This window comes from Trachurus japonicus, unplaced genomic scaffold, assembly GCF_045865225.1.
Source record: "Trachurus japonicus isolate A0001 unplaced genomic scaffold, Traja_1.0 AP029919.1".
Taxonomy (NCBI): Eukaryota; Metazoa; Chordata; class Actinopteri; order Carangiformes; family Carangidae; genus Trachurus; species Trachurus japonicus.
Window position 1 is genome coordinate 32,547 of NW_028220052.1, and position 25,141 is coordinate 57,687.

Sequence of the window (25,141 nt, forward strand, 5' to 3'; positions counted from 1 at the left end):
TACTATATGCTGTTGCTATTTTTTTTTAAAGTTACCTTTCGTTTCCTTTGGATTTTTGTGCGTATTATGAAGCTGTCCTGGTCCATGTTTGTAAGCCTTTTTACCAGGAGTAAATTCCCCAAAGTTGCAACAACTTGTAGTGATCCACTGGGTTTAGCCTGGCCAGTTGGGGTAGTTGATTTGCAGGTTTGCTCCCCAGGTTTTTTTCATTGTGTATTAGGCCAGGGAAATTATCAATTATCCTTGTGGTTTGCGCACGGGGACGTGCGGACCTTTAATGAATGAATGAATTAATGTTTCTTTTTTGCTGTAAGTTGTGTGCGCAATGTGTAAAAGTGCATTAGTGGGACCGAGGGTTTAAATGGGGAAGTGACGTGGTGAGAGGGGAGGAGAGTGAGAGACGGGTCCATGGCACTGGTCCGACCTCCCATTAGTCCGACCTCCCATTAGTTCGACCTCCCATTGGTTCGAACTCCCATTGGTCCGACAATCGGAGTAATGAGAGTTCGAACTAATGGGAGGTCCTCATTAGTTCGAACTGGACTAGTTATTAGTCAAACTCTCCATTCTTACCGTTCACTATGCATTTATATCATTATTCATATAGGCTCCACCTGTCAATAAGACACACGTGGAAGAAGAGGTGCAGTTTATTGTGTTTCACCAACGAGGAGCTGTCATTACGCACGACTTTTACGCACTGCTGCGCGCTCATTAGTGTCCGTAATTAAACCTTGACACTCATATCAAATCAAACTTACATTACAGACAGGTGGATTGGGTTCTCTGTCTCTCTCTCCCACTCCGAACAGACAGACGGACGTAATCAGAAAGGAAACAGAGGCTGCGCATTGATCCTTTTTTCCTTTCTGGGATCAAACGGATCATGTGCATAATTAACTGCAAAACAAGCACTTCATATTAATAACATATAACGCTCATTATGCTTCCAGCCTGTCTAGCCTCTACCTGCTGTTTTTACTAAACTTAACCAACTCCTTTCTTCATTGTCTGAACCTAACCAAAGCGAAATTTACTTTTTTTTTCTCTCTCTCTCTCAGTCTGCTGTCAGCAGCAGCGGCGGCTGCAGCAGGCTCGCGCCCGTGAAGTGAGCTCAAGCCGGCCAGGTTCAGCCGTGCTCGAGCGGAGGGGGGAGGAGAAAAAAAAGTGTATTTCTTTTACTCTGTACTCTGGGAGGGGGGGCTTTGATTATCAGTTTACACATCTTGATCAGCATTTATGATGGTTGTGCGCGATCTGACATGATCTGGCTCTCTGACTGAATATGGTGATATTCTGGGCCGCGCGTGTATGTGTGTGATGTGCGTAGAGAGAGAGAGAGAGAAAGCTGCATGCTCCTATCAATGGAAGAGCTTGTCACAAAGTAGCGATGACAGTTCGAACTAACGGGACCACCCACTGGTTCGACCTCCTATTGGTCCGACTTGTGGTTGATTTTGTCGGAGTAACGGGAGGTCGAACCAATGGGAGGTCGGACCAGTGGGTATTTTGTCGGAGTAACGGGAGGTCGAACCAATGGGAGGTCGGACCAATGGGCAGTTCCCTGAGAGACACAGTCGGCGTTTGGACGGCTGGCGTGGCGGCAATTCCAAAGCGGCATAGTGGATTATTTTTCCTGGTGGATTACCCTGTGGATTATAAAGGCCCGTTTGGACACCTCACGGCCCGTTTTCAGTAGTGATGGGATCGGCAGTTCTTTTGACTGTACTGAATCACTAGAATCAGTTCCTTAAAATGAGTCGTTCAAAAAATTCGTTCACCGAATCACTCCCCTCCCCCCCCCCCCCTCTCTGTAAGGGACGGTGAAAAAAAAAATCTCCCGCGAATATCCGTACTGTACACTCTACGTCCCCTTTCCTTTTTTAAAAAATATTTTATATTTTTTATATTTTTTAATATATTTATTTTTATATTAGGCTACTACACAGTGAACGCGAGTCCTCTGTGCACAGTACATTCACTTAACATGACGCTACACAGCTCTGTGCATGCAGTACACCAGGCAGTGAGTGACACAGCGCCACATTCAGCACAGTACTTGAACCTGAATCACGTCTGCAGCAGCAGTTCTCTGGTGCAGGTTCGCGAATCACCAGTGAGTGACTGAGTAACAGCTTCCCCAGCGGCAGTTCTCTGTGTGCGCAGTAGGTTCGCGAATCATGAGTGAGTGAGTGGCAGCGCGAACCTGAATCACGTCCTCAGCAGCAGTTCTCTGTGTGCGCAGTAGGTTCGCAGGTAATGAGTGAGTGAGTGGCAGCGCGGACGTGAATCACCGTGTCACTACGTTCGCGAACGACACAGAGTGAACTGGAGCCCTCAGCCCCGACTGTCAGTGAACGCATCACTGAACATGCACCGTTCCCTCGCAATGAGAGTCTCCGCCACCAGATTCGCAGGTCATTCAGTGATTCACAGACAACACAGCAGTTCCACTGTCGGCCTGCGCGCTCGCTGCTGAGCTCAACTACTGAACTGAGAAAGGAACGAATCAGGTCAGGAAGTGATTCTAGTCAGTACGTTCACTTAAATAATTCGTTCCTTCGAACGAATCACTCGCGAACTACACAACACTAGTTTTCAGCCAAGCGGGACGAGGGAGAGGACTGGCGTGGTCACCTCGGCGTCTCTCCCGTGTGGACAGTAGGACAAACAAACTCTCTCTCACTCACCCTCACCACGCGCCAACACACACACACACACACACACACACGGACAGTGACAGTGCGGGGGGGGGGGGCTTTCGGGTTCTGTTGATCTGTGTGTAATTGTTTATTATATGCCGCCTGTGATGGGCGCGTTTTGAATTCAGTGAAATACAGAGAGCGACTTTGTTTATTGCTTCCCTGGACGCACCAGTAGCACGAGCCTGCCTGCAGCAGGACTGATTTGTGCCAGTTCCCCTTATATCCTTATTGTAAGGGAAATTGTTACAAACTGACATCGGAGTGTGTGATTGTAAATGGCGAGACTTTGTGTTTGTTTATTTATTAAGCTTCCACTGACTGTATCACATCTGTACACATGTCTTAAAACCTGAAAAAAAAAAGAAACGGAAACAAACCCACACACACACACACACACACACACACACACACACACACACACATACATACACACACCCTAACCACCGCTCGGAGTAACGCACATTTACTTATGGAAATTAAAGCCTTGTCGGAATGGCGGGACGAAACTGTCGGAATGGCAGGACGTGTACATGTCGGAATGGTGGTATGTCTGAATGGTGACATGTCTGAATAGTAGAATGTCGGAATGGCGGTATGTCGGAGTGGCAGCATGTCGGAATGGCAGCATGTAACCATTTCGGCCATACGCAGTCATTCTGACCACACGGATTTCCCCGCGATTAATGTTACAATTTTGGTTGCTCTGCAACTACCCTACAAGTGCGGTCTTGAGTGATTGTATTTATCAACATTGGAGTGACTTCAGACAATGGCTGCAAATAAACGGGAGAAGAGAAATATGACGGCTGCATGACGCACCAGGTGAGCTCCGCTGTCCTGTCCTGATCACCAGCTGAGCTGCATAATGTCCCACTGATAGATTCTGTCCTGTATAGGGCTGTAAAGTCGACTGGTCGATATTTCATCTTCATCTTCCTCATATCATGCTCTCCTCACTATAGCGCTTCATGTCAGAGCATTTTCACGTTGTGTGCTCCAGTCCGTCCGGTTCTGACCGGGTTACGGACACGGAGCACGGAGCAGAGACCCATAGGTCCGACAGTGCAAGTCTGTCCCTCTCTGAAGCAGAGGATGAAGTCTGCGTCACTCCCGTCAGTCTTCACAGACAGTCCGCATACTTGAAAGAGTTTCTGATCATATCGTTGTCAGTTTTTTCCAGGCGACAGAGTTTGTTCTTTGTTGTAATGTGAATTACTTTAAGTTACTGCCTTTTTGAAATATATGTGTTGGTGTTATGTTGTTTAAAAAAGATATCACAACACAAGAAATTAATTACCCGGCGGCGGCTGGTCATGATATGGGTCTCTGAATGTAGCGGAGAAAAAATGTGTGATAACAGTGCTTTCAGGTTCAGAAACGTTTGTAATATCACTGGAAAAAGTCGCTAGATTTGTCGCTAGTTGCTTTTGACAGAAAAAGTCAGCAAGTCGCCACATTTAGCGAGAAAGTCGCCAAGTTGGCAACACTGGATGAAACCAGGAGCATCTCAGCGTAAAGGACGCTCTCTCTCTGTCTGTCCGTCTCTCTTGTTTTTCTGAGATGCTTAGTATAGATAGATATCACGTGACGTCACACAGTGGTCGCAGCCGGTCACAGCGCCATCTTGGGTACCGACTTCCAAAGGCAGTCTATGGGCTGTGACCTAATACATCTATGGCTGTGACATCAAATCTCACAAAAATAGTGGATAAACCTTTTTTTATTACATGGCTCTATTGAATGTCGTATTCCGATAATTTATTGATATTTCTGATATTTATTTACATCTTGATTTTGCATTTAACAGTCTGTTATTCCTGTTTAACAGATTGTTGCTAAGTAAAAAACACCGTTGCTAGGGACGCCGCTCAGAAAAGAGAAACTATGCAGGATATTTACTTTCTGTTTCATTTTTACCGTCATTAAACAGCTTGGGAGACATGTACGCCAAGGGAGGCAGAGGCTACGCTGCCTCACTGCCTCACTCTACTGAGTGTGAGCGGCACGTACGTTCACGTTGCTTTCGTGAATTGTAAACAAACAGACGCCCCCTCGGTTTTAGCGTCCAGCAGTTTAGCAGCTAATTCAACAGCAGTGATGGATAACTGTACCGGAGAGCCTCAACATGAGCTTCATTTGAGGAATAAATGGCAGCTTTTACCTGACGGGAGACCGACGCCTGAGCTACGGTAGCTAACAGCTAGCAGCTGTTACCTACTTTTTCCTCCCTCCCTTTCTTATACACGCACACACAAGGCCAAGGTTGTCTGTCATATCTGTTGTAAACCTTGTAATAACAGCTTGTTGAGTACAGTTAACACTATTGTTGCTTCGGTTTGAGTGTGGATTAATTGTTAACGGTTTGTGATAACGTAACTGTGTAGATGGCGTGGATTGTGATGAGAAGGTTGCACATATTTTAAGACTTATCTGTGCAAACCATTGTGCAAAACCTGTTGGTTGTCACTTTTTGCGTGACAAGATGATTTGCCGAATTCTTCTTCCATTCCTGCGGCCTTTTGTCTCAATGTTAACGATGGCAAAATGTCGAGATATTTTATTACTTTATGAAAATAAATGTCTGTGAGGAGAGAGAGAGAGGTCCGCTGGGTGAGCTAGATTAACTGTTAATGGGAGAGAGAGCGGCGCACGGTGCTGTCAAAGCTCGTCTCAGCAGAAATGGTGTGTGCTTTCAAGGCAATATAGGCACGAACGAGTCATTCAAGAATAATTTCCAACTATATGTATGTTAGTGTTATTTTTTCCTAAGTAGTGGCCTATCCAAAATTACTGTGGCCCGTCCAAAATTGAAATCCTGGCGCCGCGCCTGATCTGAAATTAATAATTTCACTCTTAAACAGTGTAATAAGCGGGATAATGTAGAGTTAACCCAGATAGCACACATACGTCGTGCCGACGTATTCCCGACGCATCAAGTTCCGTCGCCAAGACGTCGCATGGAGAGCGTTTGCTCATTGGCAAGATATCGCCGAGACGTCGGCCTTTGATCGAGCTCGACCACCGGCCGACGTCTCAGCGATCAATAAAAGCAGGAGCGGGAGCGCCAGGCGCTCCATATATTTAGCCTATAAATAATTCATACGACCTTTATTCATTTAGGTCGGGCCTTTTGAACTAGGTAGCCTACAATATTCTACAATCCTACGTAATAAATAAATAAATTATAATCCCTGTGTGCTGCATGTACAATTAAGAGGCAAAAGTCAAGTTTAAAAAAAACTTTATTCATGCTTCACTCAGGTTAGGCTACAAAACAGCATAAATTCAATCAATAAAACCGTCATCAATAGATTATAACTTGTGAGTCCTCTTCATCAGCATCTCACTCCTCGAAGGCTCCGCTGGCCCCTGACGAATCAAATGGCATTAGGCTCCCCCCTCCTCATTTCATCTGCAGAGGCTGAGAACTGCGGTGAGGAAGAAAAAGAGGAGAAAGATGAGGAAGAGATGTCAGGGCCAGAACAGCAGAGTCACGGAGTGTCTACACGTACAAAGTGTGTGTGTGTTAACGATTAGAAATGACTGAAGAGGGACAGGTTTTATGGATATGACGTGCTCAAATAAATCAATAACAAAGTCATTCAAAAAACACACTTTTGCGTGTCTGGTTAGCGCAAGCACAATGATCTACTATGAGTAATATGCTAAATGACAACACGCGCAAACCGCAGTATTTAAATGAGGGTTTTGCGCGTAACCGTTTCCGCCATGGAGAGTGTGGACAGAGAGCTGGACGGATACAAACGCAGAATAAAAATTTGATCCAACGCATTAATAGAGAGAGGGACAAATAAACATATTGTGGAGCTGCAGCATAAGAAACGTAGTTTATAATAAAACCTCAGCAAAGGGTGAGCTGCTCTGATCAGTGTTGAGCAGCAGCTGCAGGTAACTGGGAGACCTGCTGTCATTCATTGAGCTGGAGCTGCGCGCTATGGCACAGAGCTCAGGTGTGGGACACTCAGGCCACACTCGGATCTAAACGCGCTGACCAAAAGATCACAGACGGAATGAAAGCGATGACGTCTCTCAGCCCCGGTCCCAGAGCTGAGCAGCCAGGTACTGGAGAGGGAGGAGAGGAGAGGAGAGGAGCGCACTGGACGAGAGAGATGCGGCGTGCGTAACGGCGCTTAAATTACTTTGATCGCATGATCAACAAAGCTACAGATGTTACTGGTTCAAAATTGCAGACTTCACGCGTGGTCCACGCGAGACGGCACAAGACTCAGGCATTTTTTTTCTTTGGCGAGACAAGAGGTTTTAATGAAAAGCCTCAATGTGCCAAAACAACCACCAGGTGGCATCTGTGAGAACGGAGGACGACAGGCGGATGACTCAGTGATCTGTGCAGTAATCCACAGCTTAAACTCTAGGCTATTAAACTAGAACTAACTACTGTATACCCTGCCTAAATCACAGAAACTATTGTAATATGATAAAGCCTGTCTTGCTTTATGACTTGATGATTATGTATCACAAATTATGAAGGATCATCTGCGCAAGGCAAAGATGATAGCATCAACAAAACACGGCGTAACACACGCGGCTGTATGGGGCAGGCTTTTATTTAATTCAGAACAAACCGCTTAGCAAAAATGGAAAATATAGTCTATAATAATTAATTGATCTGTTGTTTGGCCACTGTTTGAAAATAACCCGAATTATGAGCAAATAATCTGATCCAGAGCAGCAGTCATAATCAGACTTCTTCTAAATAAACCTTAACATTCAATAACTGAGTCAGGTCGGACCATGGGGTTTTTTTTTCTCTTCTTCTTCACAGGAGAAAATGAGGTGCGCTGCGCTCACGGACGCGTTGATGTTTTGTGATTTATCTGCTGCCTTGACTCTGCCCTTTATACATGTGCGTTCAGATTAACAATAAGACAAGCCATGGTTGAGTTTATTGAGTTAATAATCAGCATCTTAGTACCTCTGATCCGGAGCGATAGTGTTATGAAAATCGCTACAGTTAAACTGGTCTGGTTTTTAGCTGCTCAATCTCATTGTTTCAAAGAAAAGGGATTGATTTTTATAACGAAATGAAACGAAAACAATATTATATTGATACATTGTTGTAAAAAAAATCCAAAAGAAACGGAAATTAACTAAAGAAAATAACTTTCACACACACATTAAAACAGTGCGATTGGTTGAAAGCTGATAATTAGCCATGTGCTTATAAGCTGATTGGCCCAAACCAAGAACAAAGCCGCATGAATGGCCAGTCGCCATGTGTTAACGGCCAACACCCCGATGTAAGCTTCAGGCATGTCGGACCTGAAGACCATGCTCGAGTCCGTCACCAGAGCCACGGCCAGGTGGGACGTTTTGGGTGCCTACTGTTCCGGAGAGTCATTTCAGAGGACAATTACCGAGCCTGGGCCAAAACGACAAACTGGGACGGATCCAGGGGGAAACATGAACTGCCACAAAATGTGAAGAACTTTGTAGTGCAGTCACTGAGAACGGAGTTTCCAGGCATGGACAGAAAGGACTTGAAAGACTGCATAGATAAGATCAACGAGTTCTTGCGAACTCCGAGAAGATCATCTGAGGGTCCTATCCTCACCCTACTGTAGCCTACAGTAGCCTACAGTACTTGATGCTACAATGTGTGTGTGTTTTTTCTTCTTCAATAAAATGTTTTCATATCCAAGTTTGCTCGAGGCATCTTATTTTGTCAAGTGATTCAAAAAGCAGTAAGCAAGGTTATTATAGCCTATGGTGTTGTGGTGAAAAGACACGCGTTCACACGATCCTGCAGTGCAGGACAAACTGCGCAATTTTGAACCAGTAACATCTGTATTTAACCATCTGAACACAACTACTGGGCTCATCATTCATCACATATGATTATGTAACAGCTTGGCCTGATGGTTTTATATCGCAAAGCAGCAGAGGACAACGATATCGCTGCTTTCCTGTGCGCACTGCGCAGCTCTCAATTTAAAGGGCAAGACGGCGTGGTTTGGCCTTTAACTCGTTAATTATTCCATTAGTCCAGTTTCTCCGCGAGCCGGTGCAGGTGTCGCAACGCATCACCTGACGGCGATTTTTACAAATGTATTGACTGATCGATAACATGTTAGAAGCTATAGACTAACAAAAACAAAAAATGCATCAAATTTTTGGGTATGCCAGCTTCCTCTGTGGGTGGCACTGGCACACTCGTGGCTACGCCATCTCAGCTGCCTACAGCTGTTGCTGTTACTGTTTTTAACAAAGACAAAAACAGCGCTTTATTACTGAAAGGCAAAGCCCGTGTGGCGCTGGCAGCGGCCACAAATAAGGACGCACTCACACGGGCCAGTTGTTCCGTGCTGAAGCCCGAATGCCCCCTCCCCTGTCCCCCGCTGGCCCGCACTCACACCACCTCCAACCCAAGCTGCTCAAGCACGGTCGCCTCCGTTGATATATAGGGAGCGTGCCTATGTTCCCTCAGCCCTATGTTCCCTCAGCCCTATGTTCCCTCAGCACTATGTTCCCTCTGGACTCTCTCTACCTATCTGGACTCTACCTATCTGGCCTGTCTAGCCTCTACCTGGTCTTTTTACTAAACTTAACCAACTCCTTTCTTCATTGCCTAAACCCAACCAATGGTGGGACCAAAGGGCTGTGGGAATAGGGCCTAATTTTCAGTGACAACAAAAGTTAGAAATGAGGGAACATAGGGCTGAGGGAACATAGGGCCTAATTTTCAGTGACGACAAAAGTTAGAAATGAGGGAACATAGGGCTGAGGGAACATAGGGCTGTGGGAACATAGGGATGACCCCGATATATAGAGGGATTAATTGTTTACCAACACGGTGGATGTGCGCTTTAACCTGACTGCAGAAAGAACGGAGCCTTTTAAACACCAGCGGTGATGAGGCGCTGACATCAAGGTGGTTGTGTCCACACACCCGTACTGGTTTATGTGACTTAAGGTGACATTTCGGCGCAGGAGGGAGTGGGAGCCTGGATGCGAGCCAAATTTCCTTCAACCATGCACGGAAAAGGAGAATGATAGGAAAGGTTTTTCTAATTTATTGAGAAACGATGCCCACGTCAGCAATGCATGACAATAAACATGTGGTTCATTTGTCCCCTCAAGTTACATAAACCAACACAGCGTGGACACACACAACTCCGCTGACGCCGGTGATGTGTAGAAAAAGTGTTTCCATTACACTTTTGCGATACAAGTTTGTATCGATTCGTCTCAAAAACTAAAAACTTTTTTGCGATATTTGAGAGTTTTTTCGAAATGTAGGTGTTTCCATTACCAGTTTTTAATTTCGATATTTAGGTTTTGCGCATTTCAAGGGGTAATGGAAACGCACCTAGTGACAGTTTCCTCATCACTAAACTTGAACCACCATCCTCCCTCACTCACGTCGTGACGACAGGACAAAGCCTTTTGGACATAGGCTACCTACCTTATATTGTAGCCGATATGCTGTGTTTTCCTCTCTGTATGCCTCTCGTTTCAGTTTTTGCCCCGGTCAATCATCTGGTGCGCATCCGCTGTTTATCAGGTGCTTGCTCACTCGCTCACTGCTCTGCAAAATAAAAAGGAAAAAACACGCCGCGGTCCGGCGGAGAATTGGTAAAGAATTAAGGAGTGCTGGAGTAAACAATGTGTCTTATTTAATGACCAGTGAGATGACAAGTCTTCGTGGTTGCTGCTCTGTGCAGTGTCCGGTCTTGTCATAAATCACTGACAAATCAACCTGATTAAATCTCAGCAACAATCACACTCTCAAGCCCTTTCCCTCTGCCATCGTGTAAAACTTCACTTCCCTGCCTGCCACTTCTTTCTGTAATTTTGATAACACATTTGTTTTTACCAGTTTCAATTGTCTCAACAGTTAACCAGAGTAGCCTAATATCATTCTCAAGTCAGCTGTCATAAGCGCGAGGACAAAAATGTAGCCTAAAAAGCATCTGCTATCTATGTAACCATGGTGAGCTCCAGAGACCGAGTCTCCCTCCTTCACTCATCCGCACACCAGCGCCTTGTGCCCGGGCAGCAGGCCGGCCAGCCCCCCCTCTAGTTCTGGAGCTTTTTTTTTTTTGTTTGTTTTGCTTTGACAACGGCTTACCGGTCCCGTCACTTCTACCTTTTTCCAGCCAGATAACGTCCAATAAAGGGAAAAAAATAGGACTTAACATTTTATTGGTGTCGGCTGTAACCGTTATGTTAGGATAACTAACGTTAAGTTAAACTAACGTTAACGCCAAATACAGTTATAAATAAGCTGGCACCTGTGCTGGTAGCCTATTATTTCGACCGCGTTGTACCTCGCCACTCACCGGAAACCTTTAACTTTTACAAAATAAACGAAATAGGCCTAACTTTTCTTTTTTTTTGGCAATATATCCCAAGTAACTTACCTGAAACGCACTCCGTCGACGTCTCTGGACCAAACTGGCAGGAGGTCCCGCCGTCTGTGGGCAGGTCTGCGGCCGACTTAAAGCCGACGCACCAGAGACGTTTGATGAGCTGGCACAAATGAGTATCAAATTTGAAGATATTCGCCCATGGGCCGATGCTTGACAGATGTTATAAATTATAGGGCCGACGTCCAACCTCAGGCCGACGTCGGCCAGACGTACGTGTGCTATCTGGGAATCTGTGGTTATGGAGAAATAAAGACTAAGACATCCTTCATTAAAGCCCATAGTCTAATGATCATAGCTGTGCAGGTCCCCGGTTGGTACCCAAGATGGCGCTCACAATTAGAACGTCATGTGACTGATAAGCAGATAGGCTATATACTGATTATCTGATACTGAGGCTGTTGTGGTGGGCTAAGAGAGATGATGATTTGTGTTTTGTTTTTCATTACGGCTGTGTGACGACGTGGTCGCTCACCCGCTAATAAATTAACAAGTAAATAAACAAATTAAGCGGATCATCACAACGGCACAGTGCGTATCTCAACACGGCAGTGACATGAAGTCATCCACCCTCAGTCCTGCTCTTGGGACCAGGGCTGCCCCTGACCAAAATGGGGCCCTAAGCGAAAAAATTTCTTCGGGCCCCACTATAATCGATTATAACTACAACCACTGATACTGGCAGTACTACTACTTCTATACTTATACTACTATTAATTTTAAAATGCTACAACTACAATCCTATAGGCCTACTAATTACCAAACAGACTGATGTTTCAAAATCTAGCTACATTCAAATTTAGTTCCTTCTGTCAACTGAAGTATCAAATACACTAATTTCTATCATTATTTATCTCTAATATCTCCTCCAAAGCTGCCTGTCATAGATTAAATTCACCAACAGATGGCGACATTTTACATCCATTAAAATAACATCAGCCAAATCCTTGTGTGGTGATAAAATAGATTATAAACTTAAGCCGAAAATACGACCAACTGACAAATTTACCACTGCCTTTCAACAGAGGTGAATGCATATGCAGACAAAGGTGTTAACAAGACATTTAATAAATGGTAAGGGCTGCTGGAAAATTACTTAATCTCCAGACCACAGTCCACATCTAGACTCTAGCTAAATGGACTGCAGGCTAGCATCTCTCCTCCTACCTCTTGAGTAGCAGCAGAAGCTGTGCTGAGTTTTGTGATTGGTCAGATCGATTGGTGACGGTGCGTGCGGTGTCAGAATACAAAAAAAAAAAGTCTCTTCTCTCTCTTCTCCTGCCTCGCGCTGACAGCTGATCTAGTAGCGCGCCCCACGGCTGTGCATATGCACATCCTTTGTGCAAAACGGGGCCCCTATTGGATCGCGGGGCCCTACGCACTGTGCGTGTTGTGCGTGTAGGCAGGGGCGGCCCTGCTTGGGACATCCGCAGCTGCTTTTCAGTGCCAGTTCGTTCCTGCTGTGTTAATTCAGGTGGAGTTTCCATTACGCGTGCCGACAGCCTTTGATCTGACGTCAGATGTGACGGGACAATCTATATAGATATAAATTCACGTGTTGATTCCATTAGTTGCATTAAATAGTGGTTATTGTGGTTATTTATTGCATTGAAATGTGCCTGGAACTGTGGAAACCTGCCTGTGAGGTCTTGGTGACGTGTGTGCAATGCGCACCGGGCAGCCAGACTTCCACTGCACCGGCTGCACTTCGCCTTGCGCCGAGAGTAGACCTGGGGCCAGATTCACAAAACGTTCTTAAGAAAAAAAATCTTCAGTTCAATTAAGTGTCATTTTTTTCTTAACTTCTGTCTTAAGAAGAAAAAAGAGAAGAAGTCATATTCTCCAAAAAAGTTCTTAAGTATTTTCTCAACTTTGTTCTTAACCTCTTCATGCAGAGGCCATTTTTGGCAATTTCCGCCTGTTTTTGTATCACTGCAATTAAAGCTTTATAACCACAGAAGTACTAATCCCACAACTATGGTTTATGGCTTAAATGAAAGACAACCTTTGTCCCTTTACATCTCTATCTATAAAATATTGAATTGAGTCATTCCATAAAAAATTGAGCTTCTGAAAATACATTTTTTTGGGAAAAAAAAAAAAACGAGTTTGAAATTTTTGGTGAAAAGGTGATATTTCAAAATCCTAATTATAAAACAGGTTGAATTTTACATATATGGTTCACACACTCCCTGTCCACATATGTACCAAATAATTTTAGGTTGATATGTAAAACTACTGAGGCACTATAGAGTTTTTCCCAAGAGTGTCCCATGGCGATGTCCAGTGTGCAAAACCTGTCCAAAATTGTCCAATTTGGCTAAAATGCACACTGCAAGATTTTAGTGAGATTTTTTTTTTTCCAACAGATAACCTATTGGGGCCAATCACAAACTTGATGGCTTTTGGGAACATTAGTTACATAAGTAAAATGCCATTTGAAAATTTAATTTAGGGGGATTAATATTTAGTGTCCAAAACCCATCCAAACAGGAATTTACCTATTTTCGCCTGTATTATATTGTCATTTTCCTTTATAACTCCAGAAGTAAACATCCCACAACCACCGGTGTTGGCTTAAATTAACAAGGACATTTGAAATAGAATAGAAATAGAATAAAACATTATTACATTAAAACTGGGGCAGTAAAAACAAACTTTTTGTGGAGACTTGTATTGCTTACTTGTTGACACTAGGGGGAGAGGGAACCACAGGAACCAGCTGGGTGCAGGCTTAAGCTTTGCCCAATCAGGGATCATTATATATCAGGTCACACCTTAGGGTCTCTGCTATTGGACCAAAAAGTTTTCACCCCCGTGACTATGATTGACAGGGCACGAGAGATGCGCAAAGCGAGTGCGCAGTCTGACGGATAATAGCTCATAGCATTAGCACTGCGGGTAAACGCAACCATTGATGGATTATCTGGTCACGATGGATAAAATCGAGCCCCGGATTCTTTTCGAGCACATCTTCAGCTTTAACAAGAGGGTAAGCTTGTAATTTTATTCAGTGTTTTAGTGGGTCTATTATTGATGATTGTCCGTATTTTTCGGCACTCGAAAATGACTTCCGGGTTTGTTTGTGTTGAGTGAGCAGGCTTGTTTAAACCTTTAATGGGGTAAAACAGGGCTTAAAGTATTCCGGCCCCGTGCCGGATCTCCGGCGTTTGAAAATTTCAGAAAAAAAAAAACTCACACACAATATTTGGCTGCACACAGAGAAGTTCATGGCTGGAGAAGACGGAGGACAAAGACAAAGCTAAATGTGTCGTATGCAAGACAACCCTGGCCTGCGCGTACTGTATGAGCCAGGTGACGTGAGTCAGTCACTCGCTGGAGGCAGTGATACGCCAAGTAGCGTCGGGTCTCTTGCCGCTGTTGACGTCGGCACAAACGAACCTGGTGGTCCGAGCGGACGGAACGGCGCACATTCGGTTTCGTTTTTTTTTTTTTTTCTCCGTGCATGTCCGCAGCGCAACGCTGCACGGACGTGCCCCCCCACGCCCCATAGCAGAGGAAATGAGCCCTTGAATGGCTGATCCAGACCTATGGTCCAGACCCCTAGATTTAAAATATGAGATTTGTTTTTGCTCCCCACTAGACCAGTTGAGTTCAGTTTCATACACTCCAGCCATTCTTGCCTTGTTGCCTTACAATTAAGCTATAGGAACCTCAGTCAATTCTCAATGTGCTTTTTTTTTTTTTTTTTTTTAAATCTGAAACAAATTTCCCTTCATGTTCTTCTCAGAGTACACCAGAATGCTTCAATGTGTTAAAATCACATAAAAAAAATGTTCTGGGGGGGAATGACCATTGTTGTGAGGTCAGACACACCTGGATTATTCAGTTTGTCTGTAGTATGTAATAATGAAGCTGGCTTGAGCTCAGGAAGTAGTGGAGCTGTGCATAAAGCCCATTGTCATTAGATCTATTTTTTGGCATTTCCACTTTTTCTTTTTTCTTTTTTTTCTTTTTTACATAGTTTTCATACATTTCATGCATATATTGATGTTTTAGAGGTCTTGTAATGTCATGGAAACATGTTGCCAAGTCATGGGAAAGTCATGGAAATTTGTTGGTTAAAATGTGTATGAACCCTGTGTACATTACCAAGCACAATGCTAAAAAGTTGTTTGCTAAATTGCCTATAATGTGTAGGCTATGCGTCGGATCCACTGCACCCCCGCTCCTTGGAAAAAAGTTCAGGCTCAGGATTTTTTTTAACTTTAAGCCCTGGGTAAAAACTGCATTTTTGTTCTTTGCTTTTGTTTATATGACAGTATACGATTTTTTGGTGGTGAAAGAAGAGATGTACAGATGGTACATATATGTTTAAATCACCTTCGTTGTTGACGTGACGTCGCTTGTGGGCTGCCGTAGTCTGATATTGTTTGAGACATTTTCAGTGACTGTGAAAAAACCGTAGCACCTAGAAACTTCATTTTTTTTCCTACATGTTGCCGAAAGTGTCCTTAAAAGGTCTGTGGTGGAGTTTTCATTACACCAGGCCTACTTTCGTTTGTATTAAGGACGCCCTTCATGTGTTATTAATTTGGGACGCCGGCGTCCCAACCACTAGGGGGCCTGCGTGAACAGGTTAAGTTTCTTCTTAAGAAAAAACTTAAGAACAAATGGTATTCTTGAAATCAAAGTTCTCAAATTTGTTCTTTACTTTTTTCTTAAAGGCTGTGGTAAGGCGATCCTGTGCAAAAACACAATTTTTCACTTACAGGAGATCCCCCCCCCCAAACCACAACAAACGTGTTCCAACCAATCAGAGGGCAGGAGTGGGTTCTGCGCCAGTTACGTGCTCGTGCACGACAAGCGGATACTGAGCAGACGAAAATCAGAGACATTTCCGTTCGTTTGCACCCCTCGTTTAGACGCAAACGGAGAATTCGCCTCTGAAAACGATTATTTATAAGATAAAAAAAAACTCCGGCCAGTGTGGAGAAAACTCCGTTTGCATGTAAGCTGAGAAAAACGGGAGTTTTAAGCAGCTGGCAGGGGCAGCTGGCAGCTAACGTTACAGCTAACAGTAGCAACAAAGCTAACATCAGGACGTCATTTTGTAAAAAAGACCCGTTGTTGGACACGACATGAAACAACTCCAGTTAGCTCAATCATGTTGTAAGTTAACTATCCGCTGGAGAAAAAAAAGTTTTTTCATTGACCGTTTAATTGTTATGGAGTTGCTGAGCCGAACAGCAGGTTGTGATTTTGTTTGCTTGGTTTTCTTTGTAGATTTGTTTGTTTTTCATCATAATTATCTTTGTGCCTCAGCTATCAGAAAGACATGCCTACCTCAACTCCATTCAGAGGAAGACTGTCCCCCCCACAACTGTCAAGTATCGATTCCCAGTCTGGAGGGTGAGGCTATCCCTGTCATTGTATTTTTTGTTTGTTTGTTCAAAGTGTAAATGTGTAAAATTTCATATTGAAGTGACCGATTTTCTTTTCTTCTTTTTTTGGTCAGTGGTAGAGATGATTTTGTGATCGAAGGAGTTGAAGACCTGGAAAGGACCTTGACTGCGGTGGAAGAAGGCAGGTGTGTGTACCAGTATTCATTGATCAATTAATAAGCTTATTTTCTGACTGCAATTGTATTGTAGCCTACATTGTTGTCTACCTCTTTTGGCCTCATGTAATCTGTTATGTTTTAGCCTACCAGTATATTGTACTTAAATTCATCAGACAGTGTTACTGTATTTGCTCAATGACTGTGTTATTCAATTCATTTTATTTCTATTTTCTCAAGCCATGAAGCTGGGGGACTTGACAGTAGAACTTTGTCTGCATTTGGACATTTGGAAGCCAGGTATGCACAATATAATGTTGTGGAATATATCAAAGCACACAAATATGCACCGAGCTGATGATTGTTGACTGCGGATGATGGACAACAATCAGTCAATCCAGGGGTCCGTTTCACAAAGCAGGTTTAGTGAAAACTCTGAGTTTGTTAACCCTGAAATGAGGCAAACTCTGGGTTTTCCGTTTCAGAAAGGAAGGTAACTCAAACCAGGGAAAGAGGAGTAACTCCAGCCCGTTTCACAAAGAGAGGTAACTCAAGCTCGGAGTCAGTTACTATGGCAACACTATGGCAACACACTCCGTAACCTGGTCGGGAGCAGGTTTTCTCCAACTAACCCTGAGTTTCTCCTTTTTTATTTGAAGCTGCAGACTGAAAGCAGCGGCTGACAGGACGTGTAAACTCCTCAACTGGATGTTTTATTCTCCATGAGGATTTGTTTGGTCGTTCCCGTTGTTCTGCACCGTCACTTTATCTGAACAACCCTCACATGACACCACACGGACACGGCGCACTTCTCTCTCTCGCTCTCTCTTATTTTTTTCGTAGTAGATCGATCCACTTCTGGATTATTTCCAGGTGATTGATGACTACACGCACATCCCCGTCACGTTATAATGGAGACAAACTTGAACATATCAAACACAACATTTGGAGTTGCACCTGCTCAAACACACAATGTTGAATAACTCTCCAGATTTCTGTTTTTAGATTAATACTCACATAAAAATCCGAGCTCACGTCCATTTGCAGAATCTTTTTTTTTTTTTTTTTTTCAAAGTGGGGGGGGGGCGTGGTTCTGCGTCAGCATTCATACGTCACTCCACCGTGAGAAGTGGGAGGGGCCAGGCTTTTTTTTTGCTGGTTGCCATGGTGAATCATGTTATCTTTGTTCCATTGATGAGGGCTTTTCATCTCCCCGTAACGCAGGGTCAAGTTACTCAGAGTTGAATGAACTAACTGTTATCACCTGTTCTGAAACCCAAAACTCTGAGTTTCCTATCTCAGAGTAGATCAACTCAGAGTTCAGGATTAGACTCAGAGTTTGTTGAACCTGCTTTGTGAAACGGACCCCTGGTTACAAGCTGTACCATGTAATGACAGATGTTCACAGGACACAAATCCTGCACAGCCTGACATCATTGTTTTTTTCCCCGCATGACATCCATAGATCTCAATGAGAACCAGGTCACTGCTGCCACAGTCAACGTGGATGCCTTCAATGACCTTAGAAATGCCTCGTAAGTAATTGTTAGTTGTTGTTATGTATTGTGTTGTGTGACCTTTCGCTATCCAAGGCATATCACAGATGACTTCTTTCCACTTTGTCATGTAGCATAGAGTGGGAGGACTCAGACCCTACTTACTATCCAGACAGTGAAGACTCATTTCTGGACGAGGACGAATCAGATGACAGTGATGACAGTGCTGACAGTGACTACAAGCCACGTATTTGTTTAAGGTACACGAGAAGCAATATTTCAGGCATCACTTCAGTATTTTTTTAATTTGCCGTTAAGTTTCACATTATGCTTTCTCTTATGTTTTTTTGTGAGTAGGACTGGTGCTGCCCTGGAGTCAAACATAAACATGGACGGTCTCCCAGAGAGAAGCTTGGAAGACACCCTGTATGACTGTGATGGCATGGAGGAAGTGGAGGAGGAAGAGTCCTCAGATGTTCCACAAATAAGTGCAGTTGTTTGTGAAGATGTAATTGGAGTCCCAGCTTCAATAATCTACCACAGCAGCTTACAACAACTCGTCCAGCACTTACAACTACCAGTGTATGCATGCACAAAGACAAATCACCACACCAGTCGTCTTTGTGGTGCACCTAAGCCATTTGAGGTGGTCATCCAAGCGAAGGGCACGGCTGCGGTAGTTGAATGGGTATGTTTATGATGTTGTTTATGGATATGTTTACTTGGGCATAGATGTGAAAGTCACTCAATAGTGATATTTTGTGTTTCAGATATGTTCACGCGGTCACACTGTGTGGAGGTGGTCCTCCCAGCCTACATTAAAATATGGGATGCATGCCGGAGACTTCCTTCTGTCAACAAATATTTTGTTGTCAGGAAACAATTACACCAAAGTGGCCTTACTATTCAAACATGAAAATCGTGAACAGGACAACTTTTCACCGTATTCAGGACCACTACTGCGTTGACTCCATCAAAGAGTTCTGGGAGACACACAGGGAGAAAATTATCAGCGAGCTTCAGTCAGAGCCAAGTGTTGTGGGCCTGGGTAAGTTCTGCTTTGAAATAACAATCAATAATAATATCAATAATGATAACAGTTAATTCCTCATTTTCAGAGTTCTTTGTAGCTGCACGGTCAACTAGAACTTAACTTGCATAAGTGCTGGTACATGTTGCTAGGATAGAGTAGACGAGTGTCAGGGAAACGGCTGTATTATGCTCTAGCCAAGCTGACAATCACACACAAATGCTGGATCACACGTATGGTTACAAGGTAAATGAGCATCGCATATTCTTTTGTGGGGTTTTTTGTACACAGGTTAGGAGAGGCATAGGCTATTAGATCAAACCAAACCTCACCAGACGCGCAAGAACCTAGGCCCCCGATCCACTTCCTTACATTGTGCCTTTTCAATATCTCAACAGGCGATGGTCGAATGGATAGCCCAGGATTTTGTGCCCAGTACTGCACCTACTCTGTAATGGAAAATCAAACCAAAAAGATCATAGCCATTGAAAATATTGACAAGAGGGAGACCAACCGAAACTCAGTGGCTATGGAGAAGGAGGGACTTGTCAGAGCTTGTGATCGTCTTTGCCAGGAGGTCACACTAACCGAGGTCTGCACTGATGCCAGTACTCAGATTTCAGCACTTTTCAGTAAGTAGTAATGATCACCTTTTACAATGACTTGAATAAGGGTAAGTGTGAGTGTCTTACAATCATTCCTACATTACAGATCCAAAGACAGGCAGGTTCAAGGATAAGGGCATCCACCACTCCCTTGATGTGTGGCATGGCTCAAAAAACCTCTCCAGGAGACTGACAACGGTGAGATAGTCCTTTCTCTTTCCTGCGATGTTTTAGGATGCTGTCAGTCTCAAGATTTATACAGCCTTGATGATGAAATCATCTTGGTGTCATGATGGATGATCCACTACCATTGGCAGACCATGTAGCCTAAGTCCACTAGCCCAGCTGCTCCTTTCTCATATTTGTGTTATATCTTATACTGTATTTTTTCTAGCCTGAGGAATGGAAGGCAGTAATTATTTAGTTATAGTATATATAGTTGTATCTCAGCTTTACTGGTGTCTCCCAAAAGCGCCTGCCAAATGACTGCAAGCCAATTGGTCATGTTTTTCTTTACAGTTAGCCCAGCAGAAGGGGTGTTCCATAATCAATCAGTGGTCAAGGGACATTTGCAATCACTTCTGGCATTGCTGCAGGACTGCTGAAAATTATGATGAATTCTTTGTAAGTACAACAACTGGCTAAATGGTTTGTATAAACCTGGCAAACAAGTAGCATGTGAATGGAGGTTTATGTGAATGTAAATGTAGCCAAAAACTTGACTGTCTGTCACAATGCCATGTAATATTTTCTGACATGTACTGCACAGCGTGTTCAGATGCCACATAAGTAGTTCTGCCTTTATTTATATTTCAGGATATGTGGGTTGGCCTGCTCCACCATGTCACTGGGGTCCACGCATGGGCACTTGGTAGCTGCCACCATGGTCCACTCGATGACCAAAGGGACAAAGAGTGGATTGAGTCCAATTCAGTTGCCCGCCAGAGACTGAGGGAGCTGGTTCTGGATGCCCGATGGCTCAAGGACATTACAAAGTACTTGCGTTTCAGGTATACAAGCTGTTGTGTTTATGATGTTAAAAATATGTACCAAAAGTAACAAGACTGGTCCGCACTGCATACTTAGGTTTTGTTGTCTAATTGCGTCCTTGTATCCAACTTGGAAACATTTCTCAACTTAATTTTTCTTTTCCCAGATCGACAGGTGACCTTGAGTCGTTTCACAATCATATATTAATGTATGCCAGCAAGCGGTTCAGTTTTACTCATGCTGTGTACAGTGCACGGATCCATCTGGCCGCCCTTGACTACAACCATCATGTTCAAAGGGCGCCCAGGACAAAAAAGGACTCTCCAGTAAGTATACTATGCATGTTGACGGCTCACAAAGGGAATTGCAGCAAGTGATTATTAGCTGGTGCAACACCCGAGAGGTCTTGGCTTAGTGTCATTTCAAATCTGTGCTTTATGACTTCATGGATGTCTTTCAAAGATTAGTATGTCCTTCTACCCCTCCAACCCCACCTTCCTTATTACAGATTCACCAAGCTCTACAACAAAAAATCTCGCAGATGGCGGCTGTACACCCTGAAGACTCACAAGACGTATGATTACATCCCTGAGCTTCAAGGCCACATCCTGCTGAAGAAGCTGACAGCCGTTGGCGGGGTGCCCCTCACGAGAAAGAACAGGCCTGGAGACACAAGATCACTTGGACCCCTCTCTGGTGTGCCGGCACCCTCAACTGAAGAGCTTTTGAGGACTGAGCGCAGCAGAGGAGTAGGTGAGGCTTCACTTATCTTGGTTGTTTCATCCATTTCATAATATGTATTTATTTGTACCTGTTACATAAGCCACCACACTGTCATTTGCTTGTGGTTAGAGCAACCAAAGTGGGTAACCATGATTTTAAAACTTGTTGTTGTTGTTGTTGTTGTTGTTTTCACAGGTCACCCAGGGCCACAAGAGTGAGAGTGATCCTGCTCTTGCCTTCCACACCAGTAGCACTCAGCAGTCTTGTCACATTACATTAGGCTACCCTAGTGGGTACCCCCAGGGATGGGGCTACCCTCGTGGGTAGCTTCATCCCTGTAGGTGTTTTTCTTTCTTTTCTTTTTTCCCATGTTGTTTCGCATAAAACAACAAGGTTCATTGTGTTAATGTACCCCCCAAAAGTTGAGTTCATAAGCATTTATACTACCTTCAATATTTTTAAACAGTATTGTGCACTTTATGTTAATTAGGGCCACGGGCAATCGCACCGGGCACTGGTCCCAACAGCTATGAAATAGCTGCAGGGACCAGGGCACTACTGTTATTGTGTGGATTTTTTCCTAACTATTGTTCTTCTGTTCGGCCATTTTCTTCCGCCTTTTTACGGTCTTCTTCTAGTCCTTCATACTTTGTGCTATTTCAACAATTCATATATCAAAACGTGCAGCTTTTTCTGGACTTTATCGGATGTATTCAAATTTTTCATACTTTTTATACTTTTTCAAATATTTAACTTTTTCTGATTTTTTTCAGCTTTATAATGTGTGTGTGTTGCGTCTAACGAGCAGAGCTAGAGTGGTGCCAGAGTGGATAGAGGCAAAAAAACATTCTAGAGTTTTTCTGGCTAAACTGTCAGCACGGCCACAAATTAAACTCCAGACAAATTATTTTCTCCAGTTTTGTAGCCACACTTGTCTTCTGGCTAAAATTCTGGTCAAAAATGCAAAGAGACTTAAATAATAATTTAAAATATTTTTTAAATGCAGCCAGGGAGCTCTCTGCTCTCATTAAGTCCAATGCATTTTTTTCACAGCAGCAGGAGAAGGAGCTCAACTTGCTGTTAAGTGCTTTTTAATTTGTTTTAATTCACCAAAAAATAGTCACAGGTCACAAAAAAGTCCTCTACTTACTTGTTGTGGCTCATTTATACTATTTTCAGCTTTTTTTTAAGCATCATTGAAAAATCTCACATTCATCAAAGTCTCAACCTCTCTTCTCCACAACTCTGTCTGTAGTCCAGTTGGTAAGGTGGCTGCTTGCCAACCCCAAGGTCACTAGTTCGAATCCAGACTGAGCAATCTTGTTATGTGATGTTGAATTCTGCTCCCCTCCCCCACCCTCAATTGTTAAGAGACGCGTTAATTGCTACTGCCACCGTTTGCAGCACATCATCACATTACAATGGCAACGTGCTTATGTCTGTGCTCTCTGTGGCGAAGCGGCAGAGTAAAGGTTTAGTGATCATGAGGTTGTGGGTTCGATTCCTAGTTCAAATCTTGCCTCAACAACAATTATAGTGAATTATTTTCCCAGTCGTCCTCTGTTGACTTCTGATAACTTGCTTCATGTTGAAACTGCTGCTCTCAGCCTGAAATTCACAGAAATGTTCATTCTAAGTCATTCAAGCTTGACTCTCAAGCTTTCTTGGTGTTGACACAGTGTGTTTCCAACAGGTGCAGCTTTGGGCTCGTTAAAGCAGAAGTAAGTGATATATTTGTGTTAATATAAGTCTTAAATAGTTATATCTTCCGACAGCAATCACTTACATAGAGTGTTTGAACCGAAACACAGGTCTCTCAGTCACTCTGCTCTGCTCTGAGCCCAGGAGAAAACATTTATCGTATCCTACAGTTTTTATCCAATGAGGAGAGAGAACGGCATGCAGGGCTGTGTGTGCAGCCAAGGGACGCCGTGAATGTGGCGACGTAGGGACGAGGACTGTTATGGTGCGTTCAAGGAAACTCGTATTTTTCCGACCGTGAAGTCGTACCAGTTCAATCTGGTACGAGTTCACCGGTCGGAAGTTACGAGTGGCCGTTATAGTGACTTTCACCGGTAAAACAGGTCGGAGAAACACGAGTGAGTTGCCTGGAACGCTACAAAGTCGTAAGTTGTGACTTGAAGCTGTAATTTACGATTTCAAAAGCCTGCCTGGAACGCAGCATTAGCGAAAACGACCGGACCACTTACTTCTGCTTTAACTTCAGAGTGAGACAGAGTGCAGCTCATCAACAGACAACAGTCTCTGTAACTGTGTGTACACTGTGGCCTAGAGGCAGAGTGAAAGTCTACTGACCATGAGGTTGTGGGTTCGATTCCTACCTCGGTCAAACATTTGTATGGTGATCACTGCTTGCACTATTTGCTAATTCTGCAACAGCGTTCAGCTGCTTTCAGCATTCACACCATTTCCATTCTTGGAAATGCTTTTTCGGTTCGGCCATTTTCTGCCTTTCTTCGGCATTTAACTAGTCCTTCATACTTTGTGCTATTTCAACAATTCAAATATCAAAATGTTCAGCCTTTTCGGGACAGGTGTGCTATGTCTTTTCTCTTTTCAACTATTCATACTTTTTGCAATATTCAACTATTTCTGATTTTTTTTCCCCCATAGAGAATGCATTGGAACAGTCTTGAAACTCTTCAAATCTTCTTACTTCTTTCTGCCTTTAAAGTGTCCACATACTTTCAGCTATAGACTTCATTCAAATTCTGAGCTGTAGACAAACTTTTTAAGTATTCCTCTATGACTCAGCTTATTGATATCTTCAACAGTTTCTGATATTTGGCCGCTTTAAAATCATTACGTTTTTTGACAAAATCCAGCCTTATAATGGGTGTGTGTTGCGTCTAACGAGCAGGGCTTAGAGTGAGTGACATCATCGCTAGAGTGAGAGAGATCGAAAAAACATTCAGGATTTTTTCTGGATAAATTGCCAGCACGGCCACAAATTAAACTCTAGACACATGATTTCCTCACTGGTTTGTAGCCACACTTGTCCTGTCTCATTTGATGTGTTCAAAACAGCAGACAGACTTACAGAATTGTCTCTATGAGCCTAATTGTGCAGCTAGACCCGCTCCAGTGGCTCATCCACTTCAATATAAAAGTAGGAGCTGATTTTTTTTAGAAAAACAGAAATGCCCCCCTTTTCTACCTTGCGACCCTGAGAAAAGTTTTTGCCCTACAAACATTTAATGCACATCAATGTGCTCAGGAAGGTCTCCTTGCCCCAGTAGTCATGGCCACATTCTGATAAGAGGTACGGTTCTCTTTTTATGGGCTGTTTTCAGAAGCTGCTCTGTGTGCAGTGGCCAGCTGTTGGGGCCAGCTCGTTATCAAAGTCTATAAATAGAACAGTGCAGGTGCAGCCTGGCCGCTCGTTAAGATGTTTTTAAACACAGGCCCACACACACACATGATAAACCAGACTGACAGAGGATGTCCACGCACAAACACAGGCATCACACTCACACAGACAGACACACACAGACACTCACACACAGTCACTCACACACAGTCACAACACTGTTCCACACAGTAAAATGTAAGCAGTTAGTTGAGTCGCCATGGTAACTTCTGAGGGCAGGCTGCCAATCAATCAGATCATTAGGGAGAGGAGTTCTGTGGCTTTCTGCACAT

General features: G+C 43.7%; 1 long non-coding RNA gene across 1 annotated transcript; it reads left to right on the top strand.

Moving 5' to 3' along the window:
- The first annotated feature begins 19,051 nt into the window (after positions 1–19,051).
- On the top strand, positions 19,052–20,613 carry LOC146960844 (uncharacterized). The gene is made up of 5 exons (XR_015035354.1): positions 19,052–19,178; positions 19,559–19,792; positions 19,872–19,963; positions 20,285–20,389; positions 20,582–20,613. It is a non-coding gene; the product is annotated as an uncharacterized LOC146960844 (long non-coding RNA).
- The last annotated feature ends 4,528 nt before the right edge of the window (positions 20,614–25,141 follow it).